We start from the raw sequence: 20301 nt of genomic DNA on the forward strand, positions 1-20301 counted from the left end.
AGGTGGGTAAGAACCAATTAAAAAGAACCTGTGAAAATTAAGGATCAATTTAGTGGACCAGCAGAATGTTACAAATATTTTCAATAATGTTTTGTGTCGTTTAAGTTTGGATTGTTCCATTTGAAACATCTCCAGAAATCCATGGAATCATAAAGCCGCTGTTTAAAAGATATAGCAGTAAGAATACACTATGGCAGTGTTACAGTTCTTGTAATTAATTAGGCCTTCTTTATGAGACTCTTTCTTTGCATGAACAAAAAAGTCTGAGTTTATTCTACATGTTCTCTCTTTAATAGAGGAAAAGGACCAAAAGGTTCACTCTGGATTTTTCCTGGAATAAAAAATAATCTGGGCTGCATAATTCAGTGGAGAAACGGCCCATTCTTTTGGGAAGAACTCACTCCTTTTTCTTTACACAAAACTTATATAAGCATATAATTGCATAATTGCAGATACTTTAAAAATGTGTATAAATGAATAATCAAAATCAGATGAATAAATAAATAAATAAAATTCAAAATAACCCAAAAAAAAGAACAAAGGAAAGGATTAAAAAGAACTAGCATTCTTAAGAAAAACAGTTGCTAAAAGATTGCTCTCTAAACAACGTATGACATGGTTTGTAAATGCTAATATCTTCTACAAAAGTTCAAAGCAGAAATATTTTAATCAATTGTCCTGCTTTCATGGACTATAGCAAACAGTTTCTTCAAATTTGTTTAGAATATGGCTTGATCATTGTTGGCTGTTATGCAAAGTACTTTTAAGAGTTCAGAGCAGTAACTATATAATTTCTTTTCAAGATTAAAAAAAAAAAAAAAAAAAAAAAAAAAAAAAAAAATAATAGAGAAAGTAATAACACCAAAGGTATTGCAGACTCTCTGCACAGGTTTTTATTTTAAAGACAATGAGAATGAATACCTGATATGTTTTAAAGCAAATATTGTCAGCAAAGCTTTAGTTAAACTGAAACGGCACAAAAATTAGTGAGACAATAAACATAATTGATTATGCTCTAAAATGTTCTTTGTATTTTCAATTCATTTGATTATTTTAGTCTTCATTGCCTCCAAACGCTCATAAAGTCGAATTATACAAGAGTATGCACTAATAGAAGGCCAAAAAATTGACATATGAGAGTACCTTCGCAGGGAAAAAAAATATAGAAAGAAAAAGAAGCCTTGCAATGTCTAGGGTTAATAGGAACATTCATTCAACTCCAATTAGGCCAACCATTTCCATTCCTATCCATTTGCCCCCTATCACATGTTCCCAGTTGGCCATGTGCCTGAAGGAGTGCTCTGTGTATCTTGTACCAACTCCACAGCTGGCCGTGCTTCCCAGGTGCCAGCTGGGACAGAGGTGGCAGATGTACTGACAATGACCTGCAGGTACACAAAGTTCCATTTCTACCTCCAGTGCAACTTGAAAAAGATTTTTTATTTTTCTGTCTTTACAGAGCTCTTTGATTTTTTCCCCTCAACCAGTTTTGAGCAGAGGTCTTGGCAGGCAGGAAGAGAGTGATGCTCTGAGGTCTTTTTAACAGAGGGCAGTGACACAGAGGGAGTTACAGCAAAGTGAAATGGAGGTGGGCAGGTGGGTTTGAGTGAGCTAAACTGCTACCTGCTCTAGGGACATATCTCCCTGCTGCTGTTGCTTTAATGTCCTAAGAAGGTATCATTGATGAGAACTTACCTGCTTTGAATGCCAATGTGTATAGATATTCAGAATCAATATTGTTTCTTCAGAGGCAGACAAATTAGGACTAAATGCAGATTTCTACTTTTAGGGAAAGGATCTATATTTGGAGATATACCTTGTTCTCAAAGAAACTGCTAGCTAGGTATCCTAAAGAATATTCTTCTTACGTAATTCAAACTGATAGTAAAGGATTATCACATACATATCTGAAATATCAGGAAAAATATATTGAAAGCACTAAAATATTGAAAGTTTTCCACTTGGAAAAGCAGACAAGTGATTCAAAGATTCTTGAGTTCCTTACACTTTTTCTTCCACAATGACAGGCTTTTTTGTGGATAATGTAATACATTTATCTCTATCGCCTAAGAGCAGAACATTGTATATATTGAAGTGAGATATGTAAATCACACAGGCCTTTGGAAAAAGAAAGAAATATTTTTTTCCCTGAGAGCAAGGTAATTTGATTCAATTTTTTTCACTAAAATCACAGGAGTGATGAGAGAGGAATTTACTTACTTTAAATACATTTCAAGTCTTAACAATTTTTTCTTGGCAAGGAAAAGGAGAGGAGGTATGATCTCTTACTTCGAAAAATAGACTTTTTGTTTTGTTTTGTTTTGTTTCTCGTCAATAAACATTTCATTTGAGTTTTTCGTTATGCTGTTACCACATCATCTGCTCGGGTAAATGTTAGGTACTCCAGGAAATTAAGGTCTTTAAGAAAGATAAAAATACCTCACCTAGCACTTTTATCTCACAGAAATCAGTGTTTGTAATAAGGATTCAGTCTGAATTTTGTTGATCCTCCCCACTGTATGGACTAGTATTTGCACTTTCATTTGCTTTTTCTGAATGTTTTTTTTCCTCTTGAGAATATATTCATAGCCTGAACACTAGCGTTATATGTCAGAGTAATATGTATAGCAGAACTGCCTTCACATATAAGGGTCTGCACTTATTTCTTCTGCTTTTCATGATTTAACATGAGAATAAAAACAAAACAAAATGTCATACATTTCTATACTTGAGAGTTTTCCCTTCTAGTTTTTATATATAAAGTGGATTTTTATAACTAGATACTACATAGGTCATGTCTCAGTAACTCTTTTATTTGTCTGGCAACTTTGATGTCCCTTACTCTGTTGTTGGGCAACAATTTATTTTATTTTATATTCTTATATTACTTGCAATGGACTTCACTGGACTGACTACTGTATCCATTTTTTGTGTCACTTACTGATTGTGAAATTAAGGGAATAATGCTGGTGGGATTCACCTGATTATAGCCTAATTATCTACAAGATACAAGTCTACAGTTAAAACAATTATTTAGATTATGCTTGTAATAAGTGAAGAGAAATATAGCACATTTAGCCAATCTGGTTTAAAAGTTAGCCCCTTGACAATGTGAGGGTGCCTTTCACAGAAGTAACTTGGCTGGACATCTTCCAAATAAGCAACATTAAAGAATATTGCCTATCTAACAGAAATGCATGTGATTTGTTAGATTTCAGCCAAACCAAGTGTTAATCTAGATAGGAATAAGGAAATTTGAAAATCAGAAACTAGAGGCACCAGCTTAGGAGATATCTATACAGTTAAATGAAGTGAATTCCATCCTGTATCAATCAGCTCATGACAGGTGCTCACTACTTCCTCACTGCCTGACATGCCTTCATTGCACTTAGGTTATGAGAAGCATTCCTCAGTGTAACTTCTTTGAAAATGTCTCACTAGGTTAGCAACCCTGTTTCGAAATATACTCATGCCCTACCTGTCAGACATATTGGTCCTTGTCCAATAGTCCTTGTTGGACTCAGAGTCCCATATAAAAGCCAAAGAGCAGTTTGAAACAGGACCTCTGCAGAATAAATTAATCCACTGAATACCTTAGCTCCTTATTTCCCCTGTCACGACATTATTGATATATATCACAGAGCTGCCACTCCTCAGTCCAAAAGCTATGAAATCACTCTTGATGACACCTCATGTCTTCTCTGACAGTGCAACTGGTTCACATCATAGCAAAGCAGCAAGGAGCAATGCTTCAAGAGCCAGACAGATCTTGAGTCTTTCTGCAACATCCTAGGTCTGAGCTCCCCATGAGCATCTGATCTCCCAAAACACATAAGACAAGTTGGTGTCTGGTTTGCTTTATTCCTGGAGGAGGTTCCCAGTGAGTTTCATCTGGATTTTTCTCTTTATGCAACCACTTGGTTGATGCTTTTCTGACTCTGATGCCTGCTGTGACAGGTCTTGTCTACAACCATCAAGTTCTATTGCACTATACAAGTCCTGAAGCATAGAGCTGCAACTAGAAAAGCATCCTTCATGCTTGTAAAAGTTTCAAGTTTCCAGACAACTGTACTTTGGGAGTCTGCATCCACTGCTATCTTTGGAAAAATTATTTTGTGCATCCCTCCATTGTACCACAGACTCAGGATCCTTCCCCGGGAGACTCTCTGTGAAGACCCTATAATTTTTTTAGTACTCGCAGTTGGTGTATGATCTGTCCATCTCTTCTTCCAGCTACCCTTCATGGCAGTTCAGCAGTGTGGTCAGAGCACTTCCTCCTTGTTTGAGGCTGCTCAGCACCAGGAACTAAAGATCTGCAATAACTTATTCTCTCTGGATCTCTATCTGGGTCAAGCCCTCTGACAGATCAAGGTAGAATTTTGCCCAGAGATTATGTTCTGAATAACTTTGACATGACCTTTACATGACCCCACACAGTCTCGTGGAGAGTGTCTGGACTCCTCTCCACCCCTGTTGAGCTAACTATTGCAAGAATGACAGTGTACTTTAGCCGCCTTTGCTGTCCTTTGCACTCTTATAAATAGATTGTGACTGCTGATAGCAACCCCATTGTGCAAAAAAAAATTGGTTGTCAGACACTATAACTCTCTGATATCCTTTCCTCCAAGGGAAACTGCTACAGCTTCTCCAGTAAGATTGCCACCTCTTGTATTTCAAAATGATTTTGATAGAGGGTGGTTCTCCCAGCTGTGAGCAATATCATAAGTTTGAATTAAATATTTTGTACAAAGCAAACCCTCACGTGATACTCCCTAAGAGAGAATAATAATAGTATGGATAATAAGCAACAAGATTAATTTTAAAACTGTTTCTGAGTGATACAGTTTAGGGGTTAAAGGGGTAGTGCTAGGTCATTGGTTGGACTTGATAAAGGTCTCTTCCTACCCTGATGAGTCTATGATTCTATGAAAACAAAAGGTATCGTATTTTGAAATTCTTTGACATCTTAGTATCATGCTTTTGAGATGCTCTTAGTAACAGCTCAATTAAAATGAATTTTTGATCTGAATTTAAGATTTTGTTTACCTTAAAATGAAAAGAACCCCAAAAAACCCCCAAAAAACAAACTTACCTTTGCTGGTAGTTTCTTAATGGTACATCAATTAGTGGCTGAAGTGGTTGAGGAGTTTTAGTCAGTTATTATGTTCTTGATGAGATTTGTGTCTCTGTTTTATTTATCTTTCTGTGTCACTTTTTATTACCTTTGAACTAAAATGTTTTTTGACCTGATTACTTTAATGAAACAGATGTTTTCACTTTTTGCATTTTTGGAACAGATTTTTCAGTTTTAGATACTGTAATTGCCATAAGGTATTAGTGTACCCTCTAATACTCCTAACCAGTCAGAATAAGACCATTTGATGCTATTTTTTAATAATATTGCACCCAAAGTGCAAAAGGGTTGACAAGAAATGTGAAGCAGATGGAAAGTGGTGGTGGTGATGAGGATGAAGAGGTCTAATGGGCTTGGGAAATATTTAGAAAACCCATAAAATCTTCATGGAAGAAGAAAAGATATTGATAAACTAGCAAGTACAGCTTACACTTCACTTTTCTCAGCTGTAAGGTATTTCAACAAAATTGTGTTTTCTCACATAGCAAAAATGGTAGTCATTTCCTTGGAAAAAAAAATTGCTAAATGACCACCACATTTTTGCTTTTTTTGTTAGTACTTAGAAAATAAATTTTCTGTGAAGTTAATGAATATACATTCTAATGAGTATTAGAAAAAATCCAAAAGAGAATATGAAGCAATCCAATATTTAAAGGACAGCATAGTTGAAACATATAATAAATTATATCTATTATTATTAAAAATAAATTGTGTGACTTCTAAATAATCTATTGGTATAATGTTTTCATTGTTGTTTTGAATTTTTAGTTCCATTTTGTTAACAGAGCTCATGGTAACTTACATAGGAAGGTTCATGGACCCAAAAAGGGAAAAGACAGAAAATATTTATTATGGGAATTTGTTGACTCAAACCCCAGAATCTGTCAGATCCCATGTTGGAACATTTTCACTTACTAAAATATAACCAAATAAATCAAAATAAATTTGTGACTATGTTTTCCTGTAGGACATACAAGGATGAATTTCAATTATTCCAATTAAAGGAAAAAGGAATATCAGCTGAATGTTATAACACACTAATACAAGGTGGAAGTAGTCTTTTATTCTTTGTCATCACTAAAAGCAGTAACAACTCCAAAGGAAAGCACATTTCAAAAGCTAGTTACTTGTTTTTGAAGAGAAAAGCTGTTTACCTGCTATTCCTTCTTCACAAATGAAATAGATCTTAGTAAGTCAGAATATGGCACAGTTTTATGCTACAGACTGCACTATAAACAGACCAATACGCTTAAAAACCACACAAAGAACTGTGTAATAAAACAATTTCCTACGAATGTAGGATCCAAAGCTCCATTCCAGAAAAGTATTTAGAACACTGTACTCCACTGAAAAAATAGCTTTTTAGAATTCTCTACTATCTTTTAATCTGCTTTGTATTTCATGAGTGATAACAAGTAGATTGAAAGCTGATATGAAAATCCAAAGACTCTCCTGCTAATTTTTCTTTTTCTCCCAGTTCTGTAATTTTTTAGGCTCCTGGATGTAGGAGACATACAGATAGGGACAGAGACAGGATGAAACGAGGGGAAATGTGGGTATTGTGTTTTATTCAGCAACAACTAATATATTTTAGGAAAAAAAAATAGTCTTAAAGAATAGCAGAATCTTGAAACAATTCAGTAGATCCAAAAATATTGGCACTTTTAAGGGAGTGAGGCCAGAGTCAGAATGTTTGTTCCAATTTCTCAAAAAATAAAGCAAAAGGAAGCAAGCACTTGAGAATATTGAGTTGTTTCTCAAGGATGAACAGAAGCAAGGAACCACACTAACCACAGGAAACATTAAACAAGCATCCATCAACACATATCCAATTGTTTTTGACTGGTCAGAAAATGTGGATGGAATGGATTTAGTGACAAAGAGTAGCAACTAAATTGAATCAGCTTCAAGGGTCACCTCTCCTCTCAAAAATGCAGAAAAATGAGAATTGTATGCAATGAAACAGTCATTACTTGATGTTTTCAAATTATGTATACAGCAGCAGAAAATATCAAACAAGGTATCTGTGTTATGATCCACTTCAAGCAGCATGCTGAAACAAGTATTATCACTCAACTCTGCCTCGAAAATGTGTATTTGAAATTGACATCTTTCATAGGATATTACATTTCTGTGAAACTCATTTAAGAGACTGACACTAGTTTTAGTCCTTATCTATTAAAATAATTATCCTCTTAAAAATGGCTGAAGAATAAGGTAGTCTTGTGAATTTTCCACAGTTACTTGATGATCCAGAACCTGCAGTCAAATAGTGACATCTGATTTAGTTCCACTTCAGGAAGGTTGAATTCACAGGCCCAAAAAGAACAGGAAGAGTTGAACTATGAGCCCAATATCCATTCTGAACATACCTCTTTCTATAGTCTGCACTTGATATTTATAAAATTTGTAAGTAAGTTAAGTTTCCTTTCCACTTTTTTAATGAACACATAACTGTTGCAGAATTTCTTAGAGAGGGTGGACATGATTTGTACTTGGACTGTAGTTGAATCACCCAGACTGGGTCCCATGGTGCAGGTAGAAATTCAGTGCTAAGATTATGGTGCAGTTAGAAACACAGTTTAAGGTGTTAGCCAGGGTCAGAGGGTTTTCTAGTAGTTAGCAAGTACAGTAATTAATGGGGACACAGTAGCTGCCTTAAGAGTTTGTTCAACAATAAGTGTTTGCATTCTTCTCTGTGCTGTATACCAAGAAGAATACACCTATGTATGTAAACTATGTAGAACTGAATAAAACCTGCCATTTCAGACAGAATTAAAGGAGAACACAGCATTAATCACATTGATCAGATCTGTGTTTTTGCTCTTGCCAACTTCCCATTTATTTTGGGGTTCCCTCACAAATTATAACTATCTTTCTTGGTCTAATTTTTTTGGATACTATTGTAGATAATTACCTTTTTAAATCTTCAGTCATTTTTAAGCTGTTAAAGTTTCCATTACTATGTCTGGATAGAACTGAAGATTTGCCTTTCTTGTCTTCAACAGAGTACATTAATATGCCTGAGTAATTTGTGAAATATTTTTTGTATTGGCATTGTGAATTTCAAGTTTTCAACACTATAATATTTCTCTTAATTATTAAGAATGAAAAAAAGCAATTAATATCTTTACCTTAGGAAAAAGAAGGAAATAAATATTCTAAATAAAGTAATTTTCTGATGGACTGAAGGAAACAATTTTTCATGCAGAAACCAAAAATTTTTTAAAAATATTATTAATAAGCCTGGAAAAGAAGTAACACCAGAGAACATATCTGTCTCTGTGTGTTCTGGTTTTGGCTGGGGTAGAGTTAACTTTCTTCACATTAGCTGGTATGGGGCTGTGTTTTGCATTTGCTATGAAAATGTTGTTGAAAACTCAGTGTCATGGGATTTTTTTCATTACTGCTGAGCAGAACTTACAGACCCTCAAAGTCTTTTCTGTTCTCCATCCCACCCCACCAGTGAGGCTACACAGGAAGGTATGAGGGAAAACAGCTGGGGCAGCTGACCCAACTGACCCAAGGGATATTCCAGACCATATGATGTCATGCTTAGAATATAAATTTGGAGAAAGTAGAAGGAAGAGGAGCTGGGGGAACATTTGGAGGGACGGCATTTGTCTGCCTGAGTCATTGTTATGTGTGATGGATCCCTGATTTCCTGGATATGGCTGAACGCTGATCTGCTGATGGGAATTAGTGCATGAATTTCTTATTTTGCTTGCATGTCCAGCCTTTCCTTTATCTTTTAAACTGTTCTTATCTCAATCCACCAGTTTTCTGATTCTTACTATTCTGCTGCTCTTCTCCATCCCACTGCAGGAATTGAGTGAGTCATTTTGTGATATCAAGTTACTGGCTAGGATTAAACCATGACAATGTGGGAAACAAAAGAAATAAAAAACTGTGAAGCCTACAGAAGGTGGAAGAACTAGAGAATGTCAAAAACCTTGTAAGTCAAACTTGACTGAATAATATAGTTTTCAAAAGGCTGCCTCTATTACTCTTTCATTTCAGTTTTCCCACAGTGTAGCAATAACCATCATTCAAGTGCCAAACATAATGTGTCTACTGAAATTATAATGTGGGAATTATGCACAATAGGGATTCACTGCCTATTCTATTATGATGTTTTACTGCTTCTATGAACATAAAAGACATTAAATTCAGTTGTAGAGAGAATATATCCACCCAAAATTCCTCAGAGGAATTTATACACTGAGAAAGTCATCATTCTAGGAAGAAACTCTTCAACTGAGGAGGTGAATTGTACTTGTTGTATGTCCAAGTTTTCCTGGAAAGAAACAGTATCACCAAAATTCTAGGAAATATGCAATACTTCATGCTGCTGTATCAAGCATTACAACTTTGAGCACCTTAATGATCTTTAATGTATGTCTGTTTTATCAAATATCGAATGTTAGGTAATTTACTCAAAATCCCTACATCTTGAATTACTAAGCCAAATGAATTCAGAGATTTCTACAAAAAATATATTTAAATAATCCCATTACACATTAGAATTCCCCCATGAAAATAATGGGATATCCCTTATCTAGGCCAAAAAACAGAGAGGGGAAAAAAAAAGTTTCAGGTTTATTCCTCATCATATATACTATGAATGGTATATTTGATTCTACTCAATTCTTCTCCAAACAACAGCCCCCATAATTCTCCAAACAATTACTATTCCCATGAAAAAGAAGATAAGAAAAAGATGACTTTGCTTTGGTGGCAGTAAAGGAATCATTGCTCAGGCATCATGGCAGACATAACGATAGTGACATAGTACATCTGGATACAGGTCAGCAAAGTTGGGAGGTATTTTCAAAAACAGCACCTGGACCCAAGCCAACTCAAAGACCAGGCCTTTTGGTCAGTCTTACAGGGCTGAAGATGATGTGGAGAAAGCAATTATTTTCCAAATCTATGAAGTTTTGTGCTTGTTTCCTCCTGTACTTTTTGAAAAAAGACAAATTAAAAACTAAAAATTTAAAAAACAAACAAAAAAAAAAAACAAAAAAAAAAAAACAAAAACAAAAAAAAACCACAAACAAACAAAAACAAAAACCAAAAAAAAAAAAAAAAAAAAAAAAAAAAAAAAAAAAAAAAAAAAAAAAACAAAAAAAACCAAACAGAAGAATTCTGTTTACTTATTCTGGAATACAAATATTCCACCCACCCACCCCTCCCACCCCCCTTAATAAAGTTTTACAATATACTCTGAAAATCTCATTATGATCATTACATAAGCCTTACAGAGTGTCAATTTCATTCCTTACTTATTTGGAGCAAGAAATAATTTTAATATTTCTTTTTCTATTATGCAATTTGTAAGTTTTGCATTAGTGTTTACAGGTTAAATCTGCAAGAAGAGAGAGAATTTTTATTTTATGTATCCCTACTTAAAACCAGAGATTTAATCTTTTTATGAATATTTGCAGCCATTTGTACTATAAATGTCAACATTACATTTTATGGCTATTAAAAAAAGGTGAAAAAACATAAAAATATATTCCTACATAGTGATAGACTATTCTCATTTAATACCACTAACTGTTAAAGGACATACACATTCCTACAAGAGCATAAAAATGCTGTAGCTATACCTAATGACAATGACATATATTTTATTATAAATATGTTTCTTCTTATGGTATATGTGCATATAGTGGTGTGCACATATTATATGCAAATAATGTATATTAAGCTGTTTTGTATACACATATTTAAGGACAGATAGCATATATGTGCAGTATATTTTTCTTGTGTGTCTGGTAACCTCATCATATTTAATAGCATATTCTAAACAACCACTTTAAAAAAAAAAAAAAAAACCTCTTAGTCTACTGTATAACTATTTAAATTCGGAGAGCATCAATATTCCCTTAAAATGAAACACAGGAATTAGTCAATGATTTTGATTTTCTGTGCTTCTTTAGTACTAGATATAATTCCTAACAGGAGTTATTCTTGTTTACTGGAAATGATTCAAATTAAAGGTTCTTTAATTTCTAAAAGGAATGTCCCCTAAGAAATGGATATAATCAAGGTAAGGAGCAAAGCACAATAGTGGAGGTATTCTCAGGGCGATCATCCTAATTATTTGTAATCACTGGAACAAAAAGCTACTCAGATGAAACACATAGAAAATACAGGTACCCCAAGAACTTTTTGTTATTTATGTAAATCTTGAATTAAATATATAATTAACAGATTGGACAGTATAATTTTAATTTATATTTAGATAGGGAAAATGTCATATATATTACCTGAAAAAAGACATTTAATGAAGCAAAATGAGTAGTAAGACTGTGCTCCAATGATGCCAGAAATTATAGGGGAAGCATCTGCCACTGTAATTTCCAAAGTTGGGACTGGCTGGGATAACCTTGAAATCCGTGCATTCATTTTGTTGTTTTATACTCTTTTAGTTAAATACACTGCATGAGGCATATAGGCTACAGATTTTGCCACCTTTTAAAAGAAGTGTTTGGGGAAATTAGAAAAAAATGATCCTAATGGAAATTTAAATGCTGTATTTATCTTTTCTGTACTGTTGTATTCATTTCTTAAAGAAGCAAAATTAATTTAATGTTGAAATATCCTGAATTTTTAAACAGGGAATTGATACTGATACTGTTGTCCTATGACATGTAAACAGGTTAAGAATATATGTCTGCACTGGAAAAATATTATATTTGGTGTTTTTCTCTTTTAACAATTTTCAGCAAGCTCAATGTGCATGTTTCTGAATAAGAAGACTGTCCCTTGCAAATCTTTGCACTTTATTCAAATGTTCAGAAGCCTCTTTACAAGATGAATAATAGTTAGGGCATTCTAAATCAGATTCTTTTTGGATTTAGAACTAGTTGAAACACTCTCAAAATCATGGATTCACAGGATATTCTAATTTGGAAGGAATCAATAAGGACCACTGAGTCAAACTCAGTCCAACTCCTGACCCTTCCCAGGACAGCCCCGAAAACTCAGACCATGCGCTTGATGGCTTGTCCAAACTCTTTTAAAACTCTGGAAGGTTTGGTACTGGGACTTATTCCCTGGGAAGCTTGTTCCAGCGCCCAAGCACCCTCTGGGTGAACAGGTTACACTTCAGTCAGTGACTGAATTAATAAATGAAACGTGGGAAACAGAAAAAGTGGGAATGGCACTGTTAAAAGAGAAAAACACCAAATATAATATTTTTAGAAAACTATTTGCTGAATTGATAGAATAATTCATCATTTCTCCTGTTGGGCAATGTGCAATAGAATAAAATTTTTGGTAGGGTGGTAAAACCCTTTTCTTCAAAAAAGAAGACACATTTTTTAAAAAAAACATATTGCCTCCTACAAATGTATTCTTATATTTTATTAGATATATATATTATATTATATGTTTGTGGATGACATTATTAGCCATTCATTAACAAGTGTTCCACCTTTTAAAAGTCAGAGATTTTGAGTATTTGAATATTTCTCCATTGATATTTAATTTTATCATTCATCCTTAGACTTCTACTGAAAGCTTCTCGATATTATAACTAATATATCATTCTGAACGTTTTTGGGTTTTGTTTGTCTGTTTCAGATTTTGTTGTTGTTTATCTGGTTTCATAGATAAGCAGAAATTTACATTTACATGTGTGGAAGTTTACATTTTTCCTGAAGGATCTGAAGTTTTTTAGCGTGTGTATATCCTCAGTAGTGTTAGAGAGAGTTTGCTGCACATTCAGCTCTTATGTATAGAGAGATTGACTTAAACTTCAGTTCTTGTCCAATAGAGGACATACAACTGAAACAGATAATGGTGACAAGCATCAGCACTCTATTATTCCTAAGTACCATCTTTTATACCCTGTTTCTCACATGCATAATACCTGTGTGCCCTCTTACTCTTCTTTGATTGGTGAATGCACCTCAGCATTCCATGCTTCTTTTCCTTCAATGCTGTTCACCTGTCTTACACAGCTGCACACCATTAGGGATGAGGCTCAGCCACAGCCCCATTCCTAATGTCCCATAATCTATTCTCCTACACTTGGCTTTAACATTATATAGTGTTTTGTCATACAATCAAGTCTTCAGTATCTTTTGCTCCTTATCAGGCAGATCAGAGCAGTGATACGAATACTAAAGGGGCAGCTGTACAGTGAGGCTTTCAGAAGGAAGCTCAGAAATTAAGGGGTCTGTCTGAAAAAATGGACTGTGAAATCAGTCAAAAAACTGACGGACTGAAACTGCTTTGCAAAAAATACTGCTAAACACAAAGTATTTGTATTTCAGGGCCTAAATGCCTACAGCAATAAAACATCCTTACCGATAAAGTTATTTTAAACTCTATAAATATTCAATAAAGCATAAAAATTTAATGTATAAGGCAGTTAAGGTACTAGGTGTATGTAATTTTAGATAGATTCTCCTGTTTATGTAGTCTCTACTAGTCAGGTGCATTTTTAACATGTTTTTTCCTATTTCTGTTTAGGGACCCACAAATATGATCAAGCTGAACTCTTAAGTGAATGGTCCATATGGGGATTGAATCCACAGCTTTGGTGTAATTAGCAACATGCTCTGACCAACTGGGCTAATCTCAGGGTCATTATGTGTAATGGTTGAAAAATGTCTGACCAACTTTTGATACTTTACTGCATTTTATAAAGCTTTTGAGTGTAGAACAGGACAATTCTGTAAAGTGTCTTTTATTCTGTATCTTATCTAGATTTTTTAAACTCAACATTGTTCAAATTTTCTCATTTCTTCAAGACTACTGTTTGTTTATAAACATGTTCATGATTTTTCTTTTAAATATAGAAGTAATATCATAAAAGAACTTAGAGTACTTAGAGAAATAATGAGAGAAAGTAAAAAATATATCTTGTAACATTAATGTACTATATTGATTTTTTAGTCAATTGCTTTCTCTGCCTAGCAGAAGATGCTTATCTAATGAATATTCTCAACCAACTTTGTGATCTGCACATCTACAAAACTCCATCCATATAAAATATCTGAACACATTTTCACTTGGACCAAAAATATCTAGTCTCAAGCCATAATCTTCTGACCCTCTTTGTGTGTGTTTTTGAGAGCATCACATGATGAAGGTCCTCCCATATTATATAGCTCAGAATGTGGTTTACATAGAGTTAGTAATTACTACACATACCTACAGACAGAATAGAACTACTGCTGACAGAATGGAACGTGAGTACATAATGCTATCAGTCAGCAGATTTTAATCTTAAAATGGCCCCAATCCCTGTATCCTAAATATAACTTTTGAAATCCTTGCTGCTTTGCTAAACCAGTAGGACTCCTGTTACTTTGCAATTAAATGGTATAGATTTTACAATAATTTCCTGTCTTACGTGGTGAGTCCTCAACTAATGGAGATGCTGTTAAAGAAACAAACAAAAAACCCTCAAAAAACCCCTAGATTATTCATTCTTAGCGTTTTTTGGAATAACTAGCAAGCCTATTTAAAAAAAACAAACAAACAAACAAAAAAAAAACTAACCTAAAAATGCAACAAAACCTTAACAACATGTCAGTACAGTAAAAACTTTTTAACTAGATGACTTATTTGATCTACTTAGAGTTTTACAAGGCTCTTCTATTTTCTATTGATTTCTTTCCTGGATTTCACACAGAAATAGAAAATAAACAATTTCACTGATTTTGCAGAACACTGATCTTTCACACTGCATTTTCCATATGATCATGGAATGATCCGTTTTTTTATCCTTGTGTTTTATTAACATGTTGTATTTGAAAAACTCTAATACTTTCAGTAAACACATTTGCTATTATGTTGTAACATGCAAAGAGATAATATATATTATTAAAACATGAAAACTGCTAGGTTTTAAGAGGTTTTTCGAAGTTTGGAAGTCCTGTTGTTTCAATGAAAGCAGAGCCACAGGCAGCAGGAAGAGTATTATGGAGTAAGATGTTCTAAATTTAAAAACCAGGATTGAATGTGAACTTTCTGTTTTAGCCACTATAAAAAGTTAAAAGCAAGTATCATTTAGGATTAGTGTTCAGCTTTTATTTTTTTTTCCTTAATATATTTTCTAAAATTTGAAAGTTAGGAGACTATTTGGCAAGTTTGACAGAAGACAAAAAATTCAATTATTAGGACCAGTTACAGCTGCAAAAAACTTGAAATAATCAAGGTGGCAGTTAAATGGGTAAAATGATTAGTAATGAATTTTAGTATCAATAAAAATGAAGAAAAGCAAACAGGGTAAGTATTCAAATTATTCCTATAGCCTACAACTATTTCGATTAAGAGCACTAGCCAGGAAAATAACCTTGGAATTACTGTTGACTGCACAGAAAAAAAACCCTGCTTGTACAAATATCATGAAATATCTCTAGGAAGCAACCAGAATATAAAGGGGATGAAGAAGCGAAATATGCAAAGAATACTATGGTGACCTTATTGAAATGTGGCTAGGGGTTTAAAATGCTTGTGATATATTGGACAAATCAGAATTAAAAGATGTTCATGAAAAGCATAACGGCACAACCAAAGAGTGGAGGCATCTCTCAACAAACATGGAAGGATTATTTTTTAACCTTATTACACATCTTAGAAGAATAGGACAAATAATTATAAAAATAAAACAGAAATGAGCTGTATGAACAAGATATATGAGTGCATTTTTTCCTGCCTGCCTCAAAGCTCAATAAAATCTAAACAAGTTAAATTAAAATTGGAAGTGTTAAATAGCTAAGAAAATATTATCTCATGAACTGTTTAATTAAGTATAAAATGATTTTCTACAGGAAGGAGTCAAATAAGTAGACTTGAAATAGGACTGAATATTAGGAGTTCCATAAAAAGAGTATGAGCTTGAGTTTAAGCTTAATGGGATTTAGCTTAACATTTTCCTCCGTGCAGTTTTAGAAATCAATAATTTGGATATGTCTACTGTACCAGAGATAAGAAAGAAAGACAAATATATACAACATTTGATAATTATTTTGAACTCAAGAGATCATAATTTTCCTCTGACAAACATCACTGAAAATTTACTCACAAGAATATTCACTGTTTTAATTAATAATTTAAAAAGTGAAAGTTATTAAATTCCACAATTCAAAAATTAAAATATTATATTCATATTGGCAATCATGATGAGACTTAATATAGGACAGATTATCCCATGTCTTTGCACTATAGTGTTCTTTTTATCTGAAACTTTTGCTTTCGGCTTCTCTTGTAGACAGAGTATTGACTATAGGGTTTCTTCTGTCCCAGTACTGCAACTAACATATCAACATATAATTCAGTCAAAATGTAACTCTGAAAGTCAATGACCAAACTATATTCTCTAATGCAGAGTATTATGGGTACTTTTATGCTGCTTTCTGTTTCTTTCCTTTATGCCAGAATGCTGGAATACACGCTGAAGCTGTGGATTGCTCTTCTGATACTACAGATTTTATGAATTAAATAAACTGTCAATAAAGTAGTTTTTTGTCCCTTACAATAGAAGAACATGTTTTAGAGTTCTTTCGCCTAGAAGGCACCTAGGAAACTGTGTTTTATTTACAGAGTTTTCAGTTTTCACTGGGTCCCAAACTTCAATGTATCAAAGCTGTTGGCTTTATCAGGTACAAAACTGTGGAGAAGACGTCAATGACTTGTCAAACTCGGCCCACCTTTCCACTAGTAGTTACTTCAAAGTAACTTGGAAAAAAAAAAAAAAAAAAAAAAAAAAAAAGAAAAAAAAAGTTAGAGCACTGTGTTGTCAACACTCTAGCTCACTCTAGCTAGCTAAAGAAGCTACCTCTAAAAGGTTTGACTTTTATCTTTTGAAGTGAAAATTATAAACCAGTGATATCAAAGACTATAATTTCAAGTGCTTATCCTGAAATGTCTCATAAAAAAAATTTCAGCACATACCTTTTGCGAAGTAGATTTGATAAATCCAAGTTGTCCTTTAAACCTATTTTCTTCCTTCACCTCTGTCTTGTTTTTTTGTTTTGTTTTCTCGTTTTGATTCTTGTTCCAATTACTTCTCTCCTACTGTCTTACTTTTTTATTTAAGTATATGTGCATATGAAAAATAGAATTTGTGTGTTCCTTTTCATTTTCCAATCCACTTGATTCCTCTCCTCGTTCTATTAAAGGAAGAGCATACATGGTACCACCTGAAGTTTTCTTGATTGCTATGGGAGCTGAGAATAGACTGCAGGCTGGTGGTCTGCTGTCTGCTTGCAATTCCTTTTAAGAAAGATGACAATATCCATAGGAGATGAAACACGTGTTGCATAGAACATGAATGGATAATAGAGTGACCTGTGATTTAACCTACAAATAAAATATCAACTTGCAGCGCTGATCTATGACTGAAGATGTTTTTGTATTAGATTTTGTCCTCTTAGGATTACTCTTGCGACTCTCTCCATAGATACTAAGGATTCTTTTGAGTCAGCAACATATACTGTCCTATGTTACTCTAAATAAAAGGCAAGCAAATTAAAGTGCCATAACGAGATGATTTGCTCTCAGTTTTGCGTAAATCCTCCATTAATTTATCAGAAGGTTCTGGTAATAGAAACACAATGTTACATACAATTTACATCATCAGATTAAGGCAAGAATTAGCTACCAGTTAAACCCATGCCAAACTATGGGTTACACAATAAACTTTGCCAGTAACTTTGTCAAGTGACACATGGAAAAAAAAAAAATTTATCATCTTTTACACTATAGAACAAAACCTGGTTATTAAATTCAGTCACCCCTACAACTCAACATCAAATAAAAAAGCAGTAGATTTCCATACCTATACATGAGCCTATACCTAGTTATTTAATCACAACAAAGGCTGTAGAATGAACTCACATGTTGCCCTCGTGAGGTGCAGGAGATATTCAGGGTTGAGGTAACATATGTCACGGACAATAGAAGATTTTTCCCTATTCTACCCTGCCTACTGTTCCTTCTGCCATGGTGCAGCAGGAAATGCAGAAATAAAGAAAGAAAAAAATCCGTAAGGATCAGTGCTACTGTTCACTTTAGCACAATGCTCTAAAGACAGGAAGGGTTTGTATTTTTGTGTATGGATGAAAACAATTGAAGACCAGATAAGGTTAAAGTCCTTCAACTTACAATGTATTAAAAAATATTTATTTTCTTAGCACTGGTGCAAATCTGACATTGTCAATATTTATATATGAAATAGTTGTGGATATTACAGTGATATATATACATCTTTCACTATACGTCTGAAATGATATTTTGTTAGAAGAGTTTCAATGGGCTAAACTTTTGAGATTTAAAAAAAAAATACCATTTGCTTCTCAGTTTTCAAAGTCCCTTCTTGCGACATACATCTAATTTATGAAGTAACATTTTTGTACTTCACAGATGTGCCATTGTTAGCAAAGAACTTATTTTGAGAAATATTTTAGAAAAAAAAGTGTAATGGGATTATCTATTATTGAGTCTAATCGATAATAAATGAGAAACAATAAATCTAGTAAATAAAGATCAAACCATTCCTTATTTGGAACTCATTTTAGACATTTTTGGATAATTAACCCACCTCTGTGAGCGAGGATATATTGTGTAGTTGTGATGTTTCCTTACAGAACAGAGACAAATGCAAACATTATATTGAGGAGATGAGACAAATAGCAGAAGATTATTTCCCATGTACCTCATTTTAGATTGAAGCAACAATGCAGTAATATAAGTCACTGAAAAGGGTAAGGCCCAGACAAGTGAGTGCCCCATCAGTAAATCCTTTCCTGCTTAACCAAAAAACTGTTTTTTCACTAAAAGGTAATTCAATTTTCATTACAAATGCTCATGCCAGTAAACTGTCTCACAATGTTTTAAACCTTAGTCTTTGCTTTCATGGCTTATTTAGGCAGTTCAAATTTGTCTGAGATGGAGCACTGAATGTAAACAAGACTGTTAAATCTAATCTGTGTTCTTCTCATTATTTTTGTACTACCAATTCATTCTTATATCACAGCATCTATCAGAAACAGCTTTTAACATCTTCTTACCATGTCCTAGATACTGAAGGCTTACTATCAACTAATTAGAAGCATAATATAGCAAACATATTATTTATTATATTATTCTTGTTTTACATAAAAGAATCTTGTTGTATTTAGACCTCTGAGCCAACTATTACGACGCTATGATAAGGGCTGCCTTTTTGTAAACTCCTTTCTATCCACAGAGGAGGAGTATTTGATTTTTTTTTTTTTTTTTGGCGGGATGGGAGAACTTGGAAATTCAAAAGTTTTACGTTAGAAATCTGTGTTTTCTACCATCTATAGCATAAAGATTCTTATCTTGATCATTATCAAATAATTAATGTTCCCACAGAGATAATTTTACTAAACATACAAGTTCTCAATTAAAATTCTTAATATCTTTGAATTTTATCTTAATTTTTGGAGAACAAAATGGAAGGATACTTACATGGTTCAGGTACAAAACTGAAGCTTACCTATGCAAAAATTTGAAAATGTTAAAAACAATTGTGCCTCAACATATCAAATATATTTTAAAGTACATTTTAAAAGTAAACAATAGAAATGTTAATGTTCTTCTAAATGGCTTTGAACTGAAGTTTCATTTTGGGAATTGTGAAAAAAGTAATAAGCTACTAGATGCTTAGGGAATAATTGTTCATAAGGTCAGAGAGGCTGAAGTTTAAAAGGTTTTGTTTGTTTGTTTTGTTTGTTTGTTTTTGTTTTTGTTTTTATTGGAAATGTTAACAGTTATTTCCATGGGTAATTGAAAGGACTTATGGCACATAGAAAATACTGACTTGGAAAGGACCCATCAGAAGCATTGAGTCCAACATCCGGGCCTGCTCAGGACACCCCAAGAGACCCACCATGTGCCTGAGAGCATTGTCCAAATGCTTCTTGAACTCTGTCAGGCTTGGTGCCCTGACTACTTCCTTGGTGAGCCTGTTCCAGTGCCCAGCCACCCTCTGGGTGAAGAACCTTTTCCTGACATCAATCAAAACCTCTCGTGACTCAGCTTCAGGCCATTCCCTCGAGTCTTGTTACCAGTCATAAGACTGAAGAGGTATCTGACTCCTCCTTGTGAGATCTCCCCTCAGTCTCCTCGATCTCCTCCAGGCTGAAAAGACCAAGTGTATGGGAACTGACAGTGGT

This window comes from Chamaea fasciata, unplaced genomic scaffold (assembly GCF_029207755.1).
Source record: "Chamaea fasciata isolate MVZ Bird 193981 ecotype frontalis unplaced genomic scaffold, bChaFas1.0.hap1 SCAF_2, whole genome shotgun sequence".
Taxonomy (NCBI): domain Eukaryota; kingdom Metazoa; phylum Chordata; class Aves; order Passeriformes; family Sylviidae; genus Chamaea; species Chamaea fasciata.